Raw genomic sequence first — 22,365 nt, forward strand, 5'->3', positions numbered from 1 at the left:
TTTTCCACTTTCTGGATTATTCCCAGGAGTCTAACATGTTGTTATGTCACTCATATATAAAGATCTTCTCTTGACCATCCCTTTCCATCCATCTCTTCTTCCTTTCCACTGCTTTACATCAAATTCCTTCAAAGGAAAGCTTGCTGTTGTCCCTAACTTTTTTTCTCTTATTTTCTTTTGCCACATTTGCTTTATCTATCCCACGAGATGTATTTTTCCCCTGAATATTTTGAATCTCAGTTGCAGACATCATGACTTTTTGCACCTTAATGCATCAGCCTATGTCACCTGAGAACAAAGATATTCTGTTACAAAACCACATGCTTTTTTTACACCCAGAAAATTAAATGTATGCATTAATATCATCTAATAATAAGATCTACTTTCAAACCTACTTTTTTCTTAAACTCTTGCAAGTCACTCCTTAGCTCCCATCACTACACCAACACACATTTGTCCAAGTAACTGCTCTCCATGTTGCCAAAACCAATGGCCAATTACAAGTCTTCATTCTCCCTGAGGCAGGAGTGATCTTTGTCAGAATGGGTAATAACTCCAGTTATGAAGTGACCCAGGGACAACTCCACACATTTCTTACTCCCTAGGTGAGATGCTCTACCATGAGGTTAAACATAAATATACACTAAATGACTTCCAATTTATACATCTCTCTTGAACCCCAGATTCAGATATCCAATAGCTTTTCACTGACATCTTCACTTGGATATATCTAATAGACATTTCAAACTTATTTTATCTAAAAAGGAATTCCTGATTCCCTACTCAACATTTTTCCCACAATATTTCCCAGTTCGGTAATTTACCGTTTGCTTAGTCCTCTGTCTTAGGATCTAAACTTTGGAGTGACCCTTGATTTCTCTCTCACATTACCCAATCCGTCAGCAAATCCTTCCAAATGAATTCAGAATCTACCTCTTACCAAATCCAATGGTGCAAGCCAACACGATCCCCTGCTTAAATTATTATGCTATCCATCAAAATTTTTTTAATGTTTATTTATTTTTGAGAGAGACAGAGCATGAATGGGAGAGGGGCAGAGAGAGAGGGAGACACCGAATCTGAAGTAAGCTCCATGCTCTGAGCTGTCAACACAGAGCCCGACATGGGGCTCGAACTCATGAACCACGAGATCATGACCCGAGCGGAAGTTGGTCCCTTGACCAACTGAGCTACCTAGGTGCCCCTATGCTAACCTTCAAACCATTCTCCCTTGTCTCATCTCTGTCTTCTTTACCATTTGTTCTTAGCACAATGGCCAGAGTGATCATTTCAAAATATGAATAAGATTTTGTCACTTCAGAGTACTCCATTGACTTCCAGTCTCCTTCAGAGTAAAGGCAAAGTCCTTGCAAGGGCTCACAATACCCTAGAAGCTTTGGCTCCTAACTCCTTTTTGACTTCAATCATTCTTCCCCCACCTTCTGGATTCCACATTCCATTCTCTTATTTTATTTGTCTATGTTTTTGCAAATACCACACTATCTTTTTACTATAGGTTTATATAAGTTTGGGTCCCATTAATATAAAATCACAAACTTCGTTTTTCCATATTCATATACACCTTAGTTTCAGCTTGTCCATTTATACACACACACACACACACAACACAAACACATCGTTACACAATTGCTTGTTGGGATTCTAATTAGGATTCAACTGAATCTGCAGATAATTTGGGGGAGAAGTGACATTGCTGCACCATTAGGGCTTTATATAATTTTTATATTAAGGAAGATTCTGGTTTTTTTTTGTTGTTGTTGTTGTTAGCTGAAACCACTTTTATCCCAGGAATGAATATCTAATATTATTAAATATCTTTTCAGTAACTATGATGATTATATAATTTTTGTTGCTTCTTATATATGACTACACATTAATAAGGCTTTCTAATACTGATTCTTCATAATCTTACTAGAACAGACCCTACCTGGATATGTTTATATTATTTGATTAATAACATTCTGGATTTGTTTTGCTAGTATTTCATTAACAATATTCTTTTTGTTTTTAAGTCTTAAATGAGTTTTGTCTTTAGTTTTTATGTCAGGTTTTGCTGAAGGGTTATGTTACCTTCTAGAAGCAAGTTAGCGTGGCTTTCTTCCTTTCCTATGCCCTGGAACTATTTCTAGGAGACAATTATTTGTTTCTTGTAAATTTGAAAGAAATTATAATACCAAATGCATCTGAAAACTCTCCTTAGGAAATCTGGAATATTGATTACTAAATATGTTTTGTGATAATTGTCCTTTTAAAATCATTGAACTTTGGGATTTTTTTTTTTAGTTTATATATTTCCTAGAACATTATGTATTTCAGTAAGCTTTTCAAAATTATTGGCTTAAGCATTCCCTTCTTATTTTCTTATGTATCTGTTTATTTCCCCTCGCTCATTTTTTAGCTTTTTAAATTTATGTATCTAATGTACTTTCTTTTTTACTTAATACTGTTTAGGAGCTTCCCAATGGTATCGAACTTTATGTTGTTTTTACTCAAGTGATTATTTTTAAATTTACTTATTAGATTTTTAAAACATATATCAACTTCTGATGTAATCTTCATTTCTCACCACCCCCCCAGGTTACCCTAATATTTGTGATTTTTAAAATTTAGTGAAACCGTGAGCAATTTATTGTTGCCAAATAATAAATACTTTAAGCAGCTCAAAATTTCAGCTTTCGCCTCCTTGATTCCGTTTGTACAGTATGGATTCTTTACTGCTTTCAAAGCAGTTTTAAAATTAGTTATTGTATCTTTCGTTTCCTTTCATTTTTTTCCTTATCTCGTTCAGTTCCTTCTGCTCTGCTGTCTGGCTCCCAGCTCGCTCCTTTTTATATCTCTGTCTATTGTCTTATCCTCTCATCTTTCATCTCTTGTTTCACGGTGTTCATTTCTTTCTCTTTTTACTGCAAGACAAAGTAGACACTTTCTAAAATCTGCTTCTTTGTGCTGTAGTATTTATTTTATTTTGAAAGTAGCTTTGTTCTTTGATTTTGAGGTGCTGTGCTCACCTCCTCTTTAGCTATAATCTTTTTATAAGCTACGTGCTATGGTGTTGTTTTCACCCAACCTTGGATGATGAGATATTATCAATAACCAACATCTTTCCAAAATTGAGGGGGTATCCTAGCCTTTTCTTTCTCACTGTCCAAGTGACGTCGGTGCCTGTTGTATCTGGTGGAAAGCCCGCTAATGCAGAGAAAAGCCCAGACGTATGGGTGGGGGGCAGGTGTGGATGCTCACTAATTTTGTTTTTATTTGGAGGTGCCCTAGGCATCCCCAGGGAACTTTTTTCTAATGTTCTTTGTCCCGGAGAAAAAGAGAAAAAAGATCCCAAGGCTCTCTGCCTTTCCCATAGGTCAACCTTGTCTCTAGTGCTGTGCCCCTATCAATTAAGCTGCTTCTGCTGGGTCCAAATAGTTATCTCTTGTCTTTCTGCATTGTCATTCTGTTTTTACTCATTAAAATTTTTTCAATTGAGCTCTATCTAAAAAATATCTAGCTGAATTCCTCTGTGTTATTTTCAGTTAAATAATACCTTTTATTAACTTCTGGTATGGATGCATTGTCCCTCCAATTTTTGTATCATTTTAACTATCTTAGAAGCGATTTGGACCAGGAAAGTGGTTAGCCACCTGGGCTCATTATGAATCTTCAGCTAGTATATGAAGGTGATGTTTGTATAATTGTCTACTTTTTCATTGGAAACACATGTCCAAGAATAAAAGTGATGGAAATTGCAATACCTCACAACATTAAATTATTAGGAGGTTTGCACACTGTTTATTTTTCAGTTGCATCTTATCCTTTACTTCTGACCACAGATTTTCATTATTCACACTCTGGAACTACGGAAGGTAGAAACTCCTATGTCACCATACCTCAGCTAAATCTTTGTTAAAACAAAGCACATACATTGTCTGAACAGAGATCTGCTGCTTTGCAGACCTCTTGCACGGATGTTCTAGAGTCCATTAAGATGCATAGCTGGGGGCACCTGGGTGGCTCTGTCACTTGAGCATCCAACTTCAGCTCAGATCAAGATCTCATGGCTTGTGGGTTAGAGCTCCACATGGGACTCTGTGCAGACAATGCAGAGCCTACTTGTGACTTTCTGTCCCTCTCTCTCTACCCCTCCCCCACTTGTGCTCTCTCAAAAATAAATAAATATTAAAAAATAAAAAGATGCATAGGTGGGGACTGCGGTATTCCTTAAATACACAGGGTAAAGCCCAATCTCCCCTGTGATGAGAGTACATAGAGGGTATGGTCTATTCAACCTGCATGTCTAGGGAGAGTAAGAATCTGAGTATAGGTTCAAAATTAAACCACGCGAATATGTGAAGGTAATATTTGCAAGTCATTTTGTCCATCTGCTTTCTACTCTGCAGCTGGTTGTCTCACTAGAAAACAGCACATCTTCAGCAGAAATTTATAAAGAATAAAGAATAAGAGGACAGACACAAACACGGAAAAACTGAAAAACTAGTTTGGGGATTTTGATATATTAACCTCTCTTTATCCTCCTCTAATCTCTGCACTTTGCTCACAGTATGGTGAGGAAAGATTCATGTTTACATTTATGTAAAATTCAGCCAATTTCCAACAGGGTGCCAGCAAGGAATGCATTTGCTTTCCTGATTTTAAAAACTGAAATATATCTTGGGAGTTAATTGTTAAAATGCTGATGCAGTGTTCAACTTGCAAATCACAAATACAAATGAAAATGTAATGTTTATAAGGTTTATATTGCACTCTTTACTCTTCCGGCTAAATTTTACTTTTTTTTTTTTTTTTTAACAGCCTAGCTGAATAATCTGAAATACTATATACAGCACATTCTTTGGCATATAAGCGAATAAGCCTTTGCATTTTGTTATTTCCCATCTTCAATCCTTGAAATTCCAGGCTTAATATTGCAAGACTGGAAGCTTTTTATTCTGCAATGTGAATTGTGCAAGTGTCTATCTATGTACGGGCACAATCCATTTTAAATATCCACAAATTTCCCTAAAGTCCCAAGTGGTTTCCTTGGCAACAAGCGTGCTGAAATGTAAAGGGCTAAGGTAGTTAGGATATTGCCTACAGTTCTCCCTCTCTAGGTTATTTTAAATAGCTGCAATTTTCTTTGCACATCTAAAAAAAAAATCCACAGTGGTTGGAAATACAAAGGCGAATATGAGAGACATTGGAGAATAGTAGTACATCAGAGTCTAATTTGTGTGGACAAATTATTACTTTCACTACTGTCTGATTTGTAGAGCACCATTTTCATATGCCAAATTGTAGTACAAAAGAAGAGCCAACCATAAATACATCAGAATAATTTTTAGATGGAATGAGACAAAATATCGGGAAATAGCTTTTGACAATAGAGGCAGTGATTAATAATGGCCAGGTATCTGTACAACTTCTTTTCAATTCACCAGGAATAGCATGCATCTGATGAGGCCAGACCTTGGCACAATGAGTAAAAGGGAATTAAACACAGTGAGGTGGGCAAGGAATATTCTCTACAGCCCTTTCACTAGGTGAAACTTCAGATGTCTAGACATGTATCTGTGAATTATTTTGTAAGCTCTTCGTAAATTATTTTAGGTATTGCTATTTGCTTTTATTCATCAATCTGCATTTCATCAAACTTTTCACATGGTTTCTTACAGTGCAGTAATTATTTATTTTTAGTTGACTTCATGCAATACATACCACAGGGATTCTCAAAGCAAAGGGACATCTCCCAGTGGTAGAGTTTTGTGAATCAAATGGCAAATTTTTTTGCCAGCTTCTCCCACTGCGCCTCTATTTTTCGGAGCTGTGTGAGGACCCTCGTGACAAAGGAATATGTCTAGCAGCAACAACTCCCCCAAATACCAACTATCATGGAAATAACTCTTACAAATTGTAAGCCAATATTTGTGAATTCTGTCTGATAACCTATAAACCTAGTGAACAGATGTTTCTGAGAAAACCAAATAATGCTTTGTACCAATAAATGAGGGACAGTCTCACACGACCATCCTGACTGTGTGTTTTCTTGTCTACTACCTGTCTATCCAATTGGATTATCCTATGATCTTTCTAAACCAAAAATTTGGAAAGAGATCAGTATTAGCTTTTATTCTAAATAGTTCTTGTACTATTAACAGGGAATGTGTATGACAGAGAAAAAACACAATGCTGTGATGGTTCCCCATAAGATTTTCCGTTAGATAAATTTCTGATTCTATGGGTCATCACTTTCAAAAATATTTTAAAGTAACATATCTCATGATCTTTCATACATAATAGCTGCAGTTCCAATAGGCTGTGGTCTTCCTAACTACCAACGCTGTGCTTCATAGTTCTCAGACTTTCCAACCCAGCCCTTTCATACTTACCACACTGGTTCTTTTCACCTCAACACCTTCCTTCCTCTCTTTTCTTTCTTCCTTTCTCTCTCTTTCTTTTTTTTTTTCTCTTCATCCTTCCTCTCTCCTCTCTCTCTCTCTTCCCCTTCCCTCCCTCCATCTCTCTTTCTGTTCTTTCTTTCTTTCTTTCTTTCTTTCTTTCTTTTCTATTTATTTAACGAACCAACACTTGGTAAATATTCAAGGAGAACACTTTACTAAGTGAAGTATCTTTTAACAAATAATTACAGTAATGCCACAGATAGAGATCATTGCATATCTCTATATCCCTAAGACTTGGTACAAAATATAATATACAAATAAAGTTGATCATAAATGTTAGCTGAAGAATGAATGCAGGTATCTGAAAGTGATTTATGAGAACAAGAGGAGATTCTAATTCTACTCGAAGTGGGAACTATTAAGAATCATATATGATTTTCAACTTTATAAGTCCTGAGCATAGCTAGACTGCAAGCAATTTAAAGGACACTTAAAGAAAATACAATGAGGAATGTTATGTAGGAATTTATATTTTATCCTAGGGAATTTGAATCCTATCATGTAGGCTAATGGTTCTTAACATTTTTAGGACATAAATCCTATTACATCTCATGAAAATCTCTGCCTCACCCTGTCTCTCTGTCTCTCCATATATATGTATATAGAGTTTGCATATATATATATATATATATATATGTGTGTGTGTGTGTGTGTATGATATATATAATATATATAATATATATAATATAATAAATAATATATATATATATATATATATATCAAAGTGTTCTTTAAAATTAGGAGATGCATAGCTACTTGGATCCTTAATAAGTCTTCTAGGCCCTTGCTATTCAAGGTGGCATCACCTGAGGGCTTGCTAGAAATTAGAAATATAAACTCTTATGTATCACTTAAAATTTAATGGACCAGAATGTCAAAAAGATCATAAAGTGATCCATACACAAGAATAAGAATTACTGTCCTAGGCATTAAGTTAAATGATCATAGTAAAAAAAAATGATCAAAATACTACATAAGCAGAATAACAAAATGCTCCGATGTGCCACATTCCTTTGCCTTTGCTTGTGAAATTCCACTCTCCGGAATACTTACTTATTTTCCTAAAACCATTGGATGCCTCTTCAGGGCAACAATCCTAGCCCTCACTGGAAAACAGAAGAAACTTCAGCATGATGTAAGAGAGGCTGCAGAGTGTGTTGAGTGTAGTTATGTTGCTAAGCTGGTTGCTAAGTTGCTAATTCCGTCTCTGTAATTTAACTGCGGAATTTTGCAATCTTTCGTGGACCTCCGTTATTTCTCGTCATCATGTTGATGATGACAAAAGTCCCTTTTAAGCCCAACAGTTGACAACAAATATTGTTGGAAGGACACTTAATAACCTTACACAGGAAGTCACATAGCAGCCATTTTCCGTGGAATGGAGAGAACGAATTTCCAACTTAGACCCTAATTTGAAAGTTACCCCTTTACATAAGAAATGAAGAGTTTAGAGACTCCTTCCCCTTTCGTTCTGTGAAAAAACACTTTGGAGTGCTCTTACACCTAAAATAAATAAATAAATAAATAAATCCATTTTTAACTCTAAAAATATTTTATTAATATATTTCTTGATATATTAAAATTATATTAAGCTTTATCCATTTCTAACACGTTGGCACAGTCGAGTTGGCAAATAAGGATATGAAAGAATGATGATAAATGGGTAGGCCTACCACCGTGCCTTTGTCTACAGCAAATAGTAAGAAACAGATGCGACAGTCTGCGTCACATCCTGACAAGAATTTCTGCAGCCGACAAGTCCTGTACCTGTTAACCTGAAGGAGATTAATGTAGGGGAACAGCTTTGGTCTTTCCATATTGCCTTTTTAAAAAATTTTTTATTTAAATTCAAGTTGGGGGCGCCTAGGTGGCTCAGTCGTTTGAGCGTCTGACTTCGGCTCAGGTCATGATCTCACAGTCCGTGAGTTCAAGCCCCACATCGGGCTCTGTGCTGACAGCTCAGAGCCTGCAGCCTGCTTCAGATTCTGTGTCTCCCTCTCTCTCTGCCCCTTCCCCACTTGTGCTCTGTCTCTCTCTAAAATAAACATTACAAAAATTAAATTCAAGTTAATTAACACGTAACTAAAAATAAATAAATAAGTAAATGTTTTGGATGAAAAAACAACCAAAAATATGGAAAGGTGGCCCAGGTAATAGTATATTTTTGGAACCTCCTCAAGAATCTATAGAACAGAGGAATAAGAGAGAAATCAAAAGCCACTGGAATTTAACAGCATACGCATGTGGGAAGGTATCTCTTTAACCCCCGATATTATTGGGTGGGGAGAGACCATCAAGAGCTGGTGGACCACACACTCACCAACAGTCGCACGGAGAGGCCCAGTGGACTGGTTAGAACAGCAGCTGAAGTAGGAGGTGGGCTTCAAAGTGTCCGATCTGGGGTGGGGGCAAAGAAATTACAGTAAGTTGGAATGATTCTGAAGTGCTCTTGGACCCATGAGATCTCAAAACTAGCCAACAAAAACTTTTCAGGATATAGATCTATTCCTTTTCTCCTGCTGTGTAACAAATTACCACAGACTTAGCATCTTAACAAGGTGTCCATTACTGAGGGGGTGGGGAAATGAGTTCTGACTTGAGTAACTTTGGAAAGCAGTGTTTTGACTGCAAACTGTGAGACTAAAGACAAAAGGCACTACACATACACTCTGTTTTCTAGTTGGCAGAGTTGTTTCTCCTGCGGGTACCGGTTAACAATTCTGACACTGCTGTACGTGGATACTAGAATTAATTAAGTGGATGGTAAATGGTAGAAGGCAGCTTCTCACTTTTGGAGAGAGAGGTGCAGATAGGCAAGAGGAAAAGGCTAGAATGAAACAGGTTGTACTGCACTGGAGTCAAAGATATCAGTATGACCTCATGTTTAGCTTAATATAAATTCAGCCATATAGATACAGAAATAACTATATATGTGTATGCATACATGAGTTAATATCTACATGTATTTCCTACCTCCGTCCACTGTGAAGACATAGAAGCGATGACACTCAGTAAGAATGGGCAAACCTAGTTTCCAGATCTTAGTTCTAATGCAATTTGACAATAAAAGGAACCAGGGGTCCTTGGAGAAAAGGCTGTGTCAAGAGATGGGCCAGGGAATACACAAGTGAGCCTAGGACATCTCGTAGTGTCTTAAAATAAAGAAGCAGGCACTGAAAACTCCAAAAGGATTGGGGCATGTCAAAGGGACACAAAGATAACCTGAATGAGCTCCCAATGGCAAAGCCAGAATATTTTGAGCAACAAAATATCTAGTGTAGTATTGGGTTATTGCTTAAGTATAAACTGAATACCTATGAGTCAATACTGAAATTATTACATGAGTGAATAATATTTTTAAAATAAAGGACAAGAGACAAATCTCCCATAGAGAAAAATTCCAAATAATTTATGTAGATACTTTCTTCATAGGGAGGTAGAGCTTATCTTTCCACCTCTTCAGTGTGAGTTGTGCTGAGTGACTTATTTCAAAGATTAGAGAATGAAAGAGGGAACACAGTCATTTTACAGTAGAGAAACAAGACAAACAGATACTTGGCCCATTGAGCACAGTTACCATAACCAGGGATAAGTCTGTTGATGGCATGTACCTTTAATACGATATGATCATATCATCCTCTTAAAACTCATCACCTCAGTCTAATCATGAGAAAAACATTGACAAACCCCAACTGAAAGATGTACTACAAAATAACTGGCCAATATTCTTCAATACTTTAAAGGTCATCAATCAAAAAAAAAAAAAAATATGAGAAATTTCACAGTCCAAAGGAGGCTAAGAAGACATGGTGACTAAATGTAATGTGGGGTCCTAGATAATATCATAGAACAGAAAAAGGACTTTAGGGAAAAAGTAATAAAACATGAATAAAGTATGGAATTTAGTTAATCGCCATGGGCCAATATTGGTTTATTACTTGTGACAGATTGTACTATGGTGACGTAACATTTTAACAATAGGAGAAATGGGGTATGGGTTATGTGGGTCACCAAGGGAGAGAGAAACTCGAACAATTTCATGCAACATAATCACATAATCACATACATGTCATCATATACAGTCCATTACTGTGGCCCTATTTTATTGAAAACCTGTACTGAGGAAAGTTTGGGGGTAGTACAATCCAAATGGAGAAGGCCAGGGACAGGAGAAGCAAAGGGAGAGAGGTATTCAGACAAAAGTGGAGGAAGGACACAGACCTAGCAGTCCTTGTAAAGTACAAGGTCAATTTTGAAAACACTGGAAAAAGGGACTCCAGCATGGGTCAATTGGTTAACTATCTGGCTCTTGATTTTGGCTCATGATTTCAGGGTCATGAGATCAAGTCCTATGTGTGGTGCTGGGCATGAAAACTGATTAGGATTCTCTCTCTCTCTCTCTCTCTCTCTCCCTCTGCCCACCTATACATTGGAGTATATACCTATGATTTCTTAAATATGTTAAAGATCAGTGACCCAAAAAAGAAAATATAGATCAATCTTACTTATTATTATTATTATAAATATCCCTAATAAGATATGGCCAATTACACAGCATGTTCAAGAGGTGTTTATTTCAGAGATGAATACATAGTTTAATATTAGGAAAATCATTAATATTGTTCATTGAATTAATACATTTGGGCTTGGTAAATTATTATTATGTAATCATTTCTGTAACTTCAGGAAACATATTTGACAAAATTCATTACCCTTTTATATTTAAAACCCTCAGTACAATAGAATTGTGAGGATACTTAACATAATCAGATATGTACCTTAGCCCAAAAGCCAGCCTTTTACTTAATATGGAAATAGAAAAGGTTTTTTTGCTAAAGTCAGAAAAAGATAAAGATGCCAACCCCCCAGAATATGGGCTGTAGATATTAAGCAATGTAGTTAGAAAACAGAAAGGAATTAGAAGCACAGGAATTGGAATGGTGGAAGAAATGCTATATCTATTCTAGCATGACAGGATATATATCTGAAAAGCCCCAAAGGAATCCATGGGGGAAAACTATTATAAACTATTATAAAAGCAAGATAATTTGATAAAATAGCAGCTTATAAAGCCAATACAAAATATAAAAATTATTTGGTATACTACCAAAAAAGGATCAAATCTAAAATGGAAGAAAAGACTTTTTTATATTAGAGATAATGAGAGGTAGATGATACACAGATGATAGATAAAGTATGAATTTCATGCACTAGAAATGTGCGAGGACAACCATGAAAATCCTGACGTGGAAATGAACTGGGGGGAAGAAATGGAGGATGGCTAACCCATTTGATATTATAAAGTATGTAAAGACATCATTCATAATTAAACACTGTCATTTCTAGCCTGAAAAATCAATGTGGAAAACTAATTCAGTCAGAGAAATATATATAACATATGATTTCACTCATATGTGGAATTTAAGAAACACAACAGATGAACATAGGATAAGGGAAGGAAAAATAAGATAAAAACAGAGAGGGAGGCAAACCATAAGAGACTCATAAATATAGGGAACAAAGTGAGGGTTGCTGGAGGGCTGTTGGGTGAGGGGATGGGCTAAATAGGTGATGGGCATTAAGTAGGGTTGAGTACTGTTATATGAATCACTAAATTCCACTCCTGAAGCCATTAAAAAAATGGAAAAAGAAAAAATAAAATAAAATGAGGAAAAACAAAAGAAACAAAAAAAGGTCAGAAAACAATTGTGTATTTAAATGTGGCTTCTAAAGTCAGTGCAGATAATATTAATGGATGGTCACATTTAAAAAAGAAGATAAGGGGGCGCCTGGGTGGCGCAGTCGGTTAAGCGTCCGACTTCAGCCAGGTCACGATCTCGCGGTCCGTGAGTTCGAGCCCCGCGTCGGGCTCTGGGCTGATGGCTCAGAGCCTGGAGCCTGTTTCCGATTCTGTGTCTCCCTCTCTCTCTGCCCCTCCCCCGTTCATGCTCTGTCTCTCTCTGTCCCAAAAATAAATAAACGTTGAAAAAAAAAATAAATTAAAAAAAAATAATAATAAATAAATGTTAAAAAAAATTTTTTTAATGAGGTTAAGCTAAAACCCTATGGTCCTGAATATAAATAAAATATGGAATTAAGATTTTATAATATATTTTATTTTTAAAAATTATTTTCCTGCTCTGTCTACCAAAAAGACCTAGAAACCATAAACAAACCAGAAATTATAAATATCCAGTAACCCGATTTTGATGTCTGAATGTCTTTCCAACAGTAAGGAAGCAAGAATCCTTGGAGAAAATGCTGATTCCACATTTGGAGAATGAACTGTACAAGATGATCCTAGAAAATCTTATCACACTACAAAGTAAAGATTATAAGGACTTGTAGGGTCATGACCAAAGAACTCTGTCATAAACTTTATCAAAGCCTCAATATGCTTAACAATTGCAAGTATTGAAATGTGTCAAATATGTTTGATTTTATGTGTTTATGATGATAATTTAAAAGGCAGAACAAAATAAAAACCTAAAACTCCATTGACCACCTTTAAACAGGGTGACTATACATTTTGGCACTAAAGGTAGGCACTCTGGCTTATTCTGTTGTCCCAGTATAATTATTACTAGTACATCCTTTCAGTGAAAAGTATCCGGGTGCAGACAATAAATTATACATTTAATTAACCTTTGAAAGATACCAGAGAGCCAACATATTGAATAAAAACTTGGCAAACAAAGTAAAATTGAACAGAATAAAATAGAATACAACTGTTCTTCAGGTTAACTAACTAGTAGTTGAGACAGGATTTTCATTATGAAATATTTCAGCTAACTAATGAATAAAAACTGGTAGAATAAAAAAATTTTCAGGGCACCTGATAGCTCAGACAGTTAAGTGTCCGACTTAAGCTCAAGTTATGATCTCACAGTTTGTGAGTTTGAGCCCCGTGTTGGTCTCTGTGCGGACAGCTCAGAGCCCGGAGACTGCTTCGAATCTGTGTCTCCCTCTTTCTCTCCCCCCGCCTCAAAAAATAAACATTATTATTATTTTTTTAAATTTTCTTTGAGGCTACAAAGGTAGGGTCATTTATTCATGTTATAGTACTGGACTTCAAAAGCAAAAAGACAGTGGCATCTGTCTTTAACAGCAAGTTCAGATGTCCCCCCCCCTCCTGTCTACAATGGCAATTTCATACATTTGCATGCAGACGAAATCAAAATACACAGCAAAACAGGTCTCCAGGACCTGCTGTTCTGGTTACTTGAGGCACCCTATGCCCAGCCCTGAGGTTAGAAGAGACCCTGTCCTGGTTTTGTGGAAGCACCAGATTGACAGAATTTTTAAACCACTATTTTTTTTAACTTTTTTTTAATGTTTATTTATTATTCTGAGACGAAGAGAGAGACAGAGACAGTGCGAGCAGGGAAAGGGGAGAGAGAGAGAGGGAGGGAGACACAGAATCCGAAGCAGGCTCCAGGCTCTGAGCTGTCAGCATAGAGCCCGATGCGGGGCTCGAACTCACAGACCACGAGATGATGACCTGAGCCAAAGTCGGACACTTAACCGAAAGAGCCACCCAGGTGCCCCTAAACCACTAGTTTTCTGACCTTTCTTTAATAAAGACCAAATATTATATCATTTCTATTAGAATTATACCACATTACTTATGAAATATTTTCATGGAAAACTTAAACCTTATTAATTAAAAAAACCCTTTTTTTCTAACCATCAGTTTACAAGATCTACAAGGAAGAGATAAACATGTTAAATAACAGGTTAACTAGTATTTGAGACAGGAATCAGCAAACCACAGACTGGAAAACTATAGGCCAAAATCCTAGTTTCTTAAACATGTAAGTTGCAAGGGAGAAAAAAGAAAAGACAAAAGCAGGGGATCTTGTAATGAGACTACAACATATAAATTCATTGCAACATGCAAAGTTAATCTGAATATGGTTTCACACTGACTCTAAAATATTATAGGATGATTGTGCGAACTGGGTAGTTAATTATATCAAGGAATTAAAACATTTTAGGTGTATAATATATTGAAGTACATTTCAGTAATTCCTTTCACTTTAGAAATACACACTGATATGTTTATGGATGAAAGATACGTGGTACAAAGTTTTAATCAAAATAATTGAAGGGAAGGAGTTTAAGGGTTATAGATAAAATCTTTGGGCATTTGTTTGTAATTATTGAAGCTGAGTGATAAGTGACTGATAGTTATGTGTGGGGGTGTTTATTATATTATTCTCTCTACTTTTATATGTTTGAAAATTTCCATAATAACATGTTAACCCAAAAGTGCAGGAAAGAAAATGAATACATGTTTATTTACCTAAGCAGTGTAACAGAAATATATCAAATAGTTGTATATTTTTGGGGGGGACAAGTCATGCCTGTCTCTATTCAAGAAAACTCTCTGTCGGAGATGAGCAGAGGGAGACATTTCTTCTATACATGAAACATCTTGTTCTCATCCACTCAGACTCGCAGGGAGAATGCAGCCCATTCATGTAATTCCCAGACACTGCTACCCTTATAAAGTAAAAATTCCTTCAGAAATAGGCTTTTCTTTGTAATCTAGTATTAAGTGGTATTACTATTTTGCCCCTAAAAGGAAAGTCATTAAAAATTCGATATCTGAAAATGTACCCATATGTGGTCTATTTTTGGAACACAAAAGTGAAGAAATTATATCTGGACACCAATTCTTTTCCGCTAAACCCAAGACTGCAAAATAATAATAATGATAATAATAATAATAATAATAATAATAATAATAAAAGACTTAAAAAGCTATTAAATTTATTGCCTCTCAGAGCATGAGGGACATTCCAATACTTAAATGACTTCTGCTAAAATATTGAAATATTCTGTCATCAATAATCACCACCTTATTTAAGGAATCTCTTTTATCAGAGCCTATGTCTTATAAGAACATATTATATATACTACCATTTGAAATCTCTCTTTAGTATATTGTGTAGATAATAATACTCACTTTTTAAAAAATAATTTGAGGATCCAGAAATAGTTGGCCACATTTAAATTAACCTTTATCAAAAGAGAAAAATCTGAGAGTTTGGCACATGGAATCAATGCTCTATTTTAACCAATAAAATAGTAATCTATAAATGGAGGGAAAGGAGAAACCATTAACAGGAACACTAAGCATACTTTTGTTTTGAAAATTTTACTGACTATAAATTTTTCATGTGCTTTAAAAAATTATATTAGGAACAGAGATCAAGTTATAAAGAGTGGGGAGAGCATCGATAGCATTGAAACATTTCTTTCCACCAGACTCCCTTTAAGAAACCTCATATGGTATTCCTGAAGTTACTCTGATCACATCATAGTGCTTGTTTAGAATATAGGAGATTTGGTCTTGTGGAATCAGAGGAGGAAGATGTAAAATTTTGGCCACAAGTCTCAGATTCTTTAAAAGTGCACTATTTTGTATTGCATTTTAATGTTTAGATCATTTCCTCTTTTAGGCTGAGTTTAAGAATGCCCAAAGACTGTATAACAAATCCACTGAAAACCAATGAATAATCTCATAAAACATATATGCAGTTTGGGAAAGGTGTCTTGTTCATTTTATATTCTCTTCATGATTCCATAATACACATAAAAATATGGTTTATTATTTAAAGAGTTATGTATAAAAGATTTGGATAGGAAAAGAAACGATAATTGGGCTCCAAAGTCTTTTATCTCTAGATCATTAGAAACTCAAAAGGGCAATGTATTTATCATCTACTCATCATATCCTCCAGAAAAATAGCATTCGCGTGTAACAAAGGGTGACTGGTATACTTCAAATTTACTGGATAACTGGGGGGAAAATTAACTGTTGGAATTTTGGGTATACCCACAAATTAAAGCAATATGTTGTCTAGTTCAAACTACCCAACAGTCAGACGGGCAGTGTTGTGTCAGGAAACCAGAGGTCTTTGCCTCTATGCTTTATTTTTAGATACACTTGGTTCTGAGCTTTGTGGTAAACTATAGCCCTTTTGTAATTTTATTTTCACATCTAAATTGTAAATTCCCATCCTCTTTCTTTTACAGAGGTGGATAATTTTTATCCTAGATACCGTGATTATGAAATATTGACAGAAAAACACAAGTATCTGAAAACATTTTAAATCTCATGACTAAGGTTCAGGTAAAAAGAAAGTTGCTCCTTTAAAGGTAAATTTGCTCTCCCAAGAAAGAGTACAATACCTAACTGAGGTTTATTATTACTTTCAAAAGGGAAAAGGACTTCAAATGTTAATTTGGAATAGCTCACATTTAGGTTAATTTAATTCTTAACTTTGGTATAGTCTGATCTAATTAATTCTGAATCAAAGGCTGTCAAAGATAACAATTAAATATCAAGTGCTAGGGTAGGATGCCTATTCAGAAACTTGAGTTTTTCCTTTTCCAGGTGAAAATTGATATCTTCCTCATATAAATTAGGAAGGCTTTTTTTGGGGGCGGGGGAAGAAAAGACAATGAAAAAGTAAGGCAATCAATGGGTATGACTGGTATATATTGTTATTCACTATGATTATATAGACTCAAGTATGTTATAGGAAAAATATAGGAAAAATAATGACAATTAGATATTGTCATGTTTGTTAACTGAATAACTTTGTAGGCGTCTTAAGTTGTATCAGTCCTTATATTTTTGACCATGTGTGTGTTCAGGCACTCATTTGCATTATTTATTTTTTTTGAAAATCAGTTCTTTGAATCCTCTGAATAATCATTTAATTATGTTCTCTTCTCATACAGAGTATAACAATAGAGACTTGACAATGACCACTAACAAGCCCCAATTAATTAATTAACAGACACACACACACACACACACACACACACACATACACATACAGAATTCTTGATCACTTGATAACTGGTAATATTTCAGTCTACTTTCTTATTCTGATGGGCCCGGAGGGAATATTTAACTTTATTGTATAGATTTTTCGCAATATAAATTAACCAAAAGTGATGACACATGAATTCAAAATTAAAGACTTAAGTATTTTATGATCATGTACATTTCCTCTAACCATGAATATGAGGAATGTGGCACTTCTAAAGGTCATTGATATTGGGGAAATTGATGGGTTATTTATTTTGTGAGTATTAACAAAGCTATACTTGTCTTTATGAAATAATTCTTACAAATACTATGGTTAATTTTTATATCAGGTATGATCATTATTGGTCTATTTCTCATTGCCTTTATCTGAGAAAGAAATGAGAAAAGAGAATACTTTGATTGGTGGCACAGCTAACTGGACAAGGTGATAAGGTAATATACCTTGAAAGATTGTCCATGCTTTTAAGTTTGCATACTTCCAAGGCCTCTGTTGTCAAATACCACAGTATTCTGATTGGTTGATGATGTTAATTAGAGCACACATACTTTTACTATAGCCAACAATGCACTATTTTAACAGTGATATTTGATTCACGTCTGGTGCTTCCCATAAATTTACCCATCTTAGTAAATTATATCTCACTTAGTATTTTTCAGTCCTAAAGCACGGAGACAAACTTTACTCCCCTTCTTTAACATCCTACATCCAATTCCATAGTAAGTTTTGTTAGTGTACCTTTAAAAAACTGGCTAATGTAATCTATTTTATTAAAAATATGTTAGGTGCTTTTTATTATAGTTTTCACTTTGCATTTAGGCTCTGATATGTTGTTTTATATTTTGTAATGTGAGTCAAATCAGTTAGAACACATATTACAAAAATTTCCTTATCAAGATTCATTTATAAAAAATGATGTATTAAGGCTGCCTGGGTGGCTCAGTCGGTTGTGTCCGACTTTGGCTCAGGCCATGATGTCATGGTTCGTGGGTTTGAGCCCCACATCGGGCCCTGTGATGAACGCTTGATCAGAGCTTAGAGCTTCCTTCAGATTCTGTTTCCTTCTCTCTGCCCCTTCTTTGCTCATGCTCTGTCTCACTCTGTCTCTCAAAAATAAATAAATATAAAAAAATTTAAATGAAATATTAAACATGAATAAAAATAGGCTTCTTAATTATAAATAAAATGGTGTCTCTAGATGTTATTTTTACATTGTGCTTGTTTATTTATTAACAATGATCTTTCTCAAATAGGTTTACTTGTGTCAAAAACTAATTACATCTTTAAAGCATTGTACCAAATTTCAAATGTAGTAGGAAAATAGCGTTGTTATGGAAAAATAATTAAATGATTATTGCAAACTTTTTTTTCACTTTGTACAATATGCATATCAATGCCTCTTCTTTAAAATCTGGAAATGATACATTTTGAGAGTCTGTAAATGTGAAAGAGCTAGGAGAGCACACATTTGAAACTGAGTGTCAACTCTAAGCAATTAATAATGGCAGCCTAGAGCATTGTGTTGAGAATCCTTGCCTGTATTCAGGGTCAGAGTGAAGATCACCTTGCCCGCTTAGTATGGTCTGCCATAGGCACTGAAGGGGAAGGAAACAGCATGACACATATTCACCATCTGTGAATATGGAAGAACAAAATTCTGACCTCTTTTTAAAACTCTGAACAGTAACTTCCATTACAGGAAAGATATATAGTACTCATCTCTGCTTTCAAAGTATTTAGCATAGTGGTGTGTACATAATATGCTCATAATATGTTGATAGCTGAATAAAAGTAAATTTCATTTACTCTCTTTAAAATATTAATTTTAAATAATGTCGCATATTTAAAAAATTTATTCTAAGAGAAAGAAGCATGTGTCAGCATACATGATTAAGAAATGACCTTGAAGATGTTGAACGGTTCCTTGTCAATCTTTCCTTACCCCCAAGGGGAACATTATTCAGAAGTTTATAACTTTTCCTTTTGCTTATAATTGGTTTGCATATATATGCATGCTTTTGTATTATTTTATAAATGTTTGAAGTTTGTGTAAATATCACACTGTGTATCTTCTTTGTTAACTTGCTGTTACACTAAATGCAATTGTTTTGTGATATTCATTTATACTGATGCATGTAGCAGCAATTCAGTTATTTTCGCTACTGCACAGTATACCTGTGTGTGTACCACGCAAATCATTTATTCATTTTCCATTGAAGAGTAACTTTGATATTTCCCAGATTTGCTATTATAATGCTACTATGACCAACGTATTTATAATATACTTGCACACCTGTAAAAATTTCTGTAGGAACCAGGATTAGAATTTCTCAATCATAGGTGAATTCGTCTTCAATTTTTCTAGTGCAATGCCAACTTTGTTCCAAAGGGGTTGTACCAAAGTTTACAAACACACATGCCACATACAGGAAATCTTGTGGTGCCACAGCCGTGTGAACGCTTGAATGCTGTCAAACTTTGTTGTTGCCAATCTGGTGACTGATATACTATGTTGTGTTTTTAACTTGTATTTACCTAATTATCATTGAATTGATGTACCTTTTCATATAGTTATTGCTCACTCACGTTTTGTATTCTGTAAAATATCTATTCAGGATTTTTGCCCTTATTTTTATTGGATTTCTTTTTGATTTCTAGTAAGTTTTGTCTTATTGATTGTACAAATTCATTTTTTTATTCTTTGTACTAACCCTTTGTTTGTTATCATTTTAGCAAATATTTTCCTCAGTTTATGGCTAAAAGGTTAAAACCTTTTAATAGTACCCTTGAACATTCATAAGCTTTTGTGTTTATTGAAGTAAAGCAGATCATTTTCTGTGTGTCTTCATTCATTATACATTCAGTAATGTATGTATTGCTATAGGTTGTAGGTTGTGGTTTATAACTTGAAACAAAGCTGATAAAAATCTCTGCTGCTATAGAAAATAGTTTATAGTGTGTATGTGGGTGTTGGGGATGGTGACAATCACTAAGGTTAAAAGTGTGTTAGAAGGACATACCTTAATAAGTGAAAAATAAATCAATAAGAGGGAATTATGTCCATAAGAATAAGGGAGTGCAGTTTTTGATAGAATGACTAGGGAAAGCCATCTTAAGAAAGTGAGATTTGAGGGGCGCCTGGGTGGCTCAGTTGGTTGAGCGTCCGACTTCGGCTCAGGTCATGATCTCGCGGTCTGTGAGTTCGAGCCCCGCATTGGGCGCTGTGCTGACAGCTCAGAGCCTGGAGCCTGCTTCGGATTCTGTGTCTCCCTCTCTCTCTGCCCCTCCCCGCTCATGCTCTGTCTCTCTGTCTTCAAATAAATAAACATTAAAAAAAAATTAAAAAACAAAAAAAGAAAGTGAGATTTGAATAAACACCAGGAAAGGTGAAAGATAGAAATGTGCAGGTCTCTGATGAAAGAATGTCTCATTCAGAGGGAAGCGAAAGAATAAAGTTCCTTAGGAAGTAATGTGCTTCGCCTGTCATAGAGTAAGTCAAAGTGTACAGTATGACTCTTGTCATAGACTCTTGTCATAGACTCTTGTCATAGAGTAGTTAGGAAAAAAAATCAGAGTGGTAGTCAGGGTGGGGAGGTCAGATTCTGTAGGACTTTGAAGACCATTTTGAGATCTTTGATCTTTACACTATGATGGGAAATCATTAGAAGGTTTTGAGCAGAACAGAGACATGATCAGACGTATGTTCTAATATAATCATCTTGGCTTCTGTGTTAAGCATAGATTTAAAAAAAGGGGGCGGGGTGGTGGCAATCATGGAATCAGTGAGACCACTTAGAAAACTTTCACACTGATCCAGGGGAGAAAAGATGGTAGTTTTGACAACCGTGGTAGTTGTGGCGGTGAAGAATAGTATTCAGATTCTGGCTATATTTTAAGGCCGGCTGATAGGATTTGCTGACACATCAGATATAGGTGAGAAAAGAGAAGCCAAAGTTTTTGGCCTGAGAAACAAGAATGGAGTTGCCATTTATTGAGATAAAGACTAGTGGGAAGGTTTTTTGGAATAGAGGAGTTTAGTTTTGGACTACTTTATTTTGTGTTATCTACTCTTTATAGAAATGGAAATGTTCATTAGACGTCTGCCCATGCTTACACAAATCAGGGCAGACATCCAGGCTGGCCATTGATAAGCACATGGAAAACCATGAGTGTAGGAGAGAGAGAGGCTTGAGAAGCAAGATATAGGACATGCCAATATTTTGAAGTCAATGAGATATTGAGGACCCTGTAAAAGTGTGTGGTGTTGCAGAATTCGAGTGAAAAAGTATCAAGAGAGAGTGAAGGATCAATGCTGCCTGGAGGTCAAAAACATGTGGGCTGACAATGTTCTATTCAATAAGTGTTTATCTTAAGAAATACTGACTTTGAAGCCTTAAAGATATATTCTGACATTCTCTACAAAAAAGTTCCTATTTTTGATTTTTATTTGTTTTATACATTTAAATGTTTAATTTGTCATGACATGCCAGACCAGTTTTTTTGTGTGTGGAATGAGTTTACTGATACCTGCAATACCCCAGTAAACTCTCCGTTGTAATGACAACAAACATAATTGGAATGGCTTTACAAAACAGACGTTGATTTCTCCCTCATGAAACAATCCAACGCAGGTCATGAGCAGCTCATTCTACTCAGTGCTTCAGATATTCAGAGTGCTTCCATTCTTCAAAGTCCTAAGTATTTTCTCCATTCAGCTGGCAAGTAGAAAAAAAGGAATGAAACGTCATGGGAATGTTTTATAGATCAACTTGGAGAAGATGTCCATCATACCTGCCAGTGTGCCCATGGCCAGAACTCAGTTGCATGGCACGTCTAGCTGTAAGAATATGAAGAAACATGGTCTCCATGTACATCCAGGAGCAAAAGAAAAATAATTTAATAGCAAACAATCATTTCCTGTCACAGGACTTAACTTAAAAATTATGTTTTTCATAAGACATTGGCATGGACTCTGAGAACAGAAGACTTAAGAATACAATTATATAATTCATGGTAATGGGTGTGTTTCAGTAAAAGTGAAATTTCCTCAT

This window comes from Leopardus geoffroyi, chromosome C3 (assembly GCF_018350155.1).
Source record: "Leopardus geoffroyi isolate Oge1 chromosome C3, O.geoffroyi_Oge1_pat1.0, whole genome shotgun sequence".
Lineage (NCBI taxonomy): Eukaryota > Metazoa > Chordata > Mammalia > Carnivora > Felidae > Leopardus > Leopardus geoffroyi.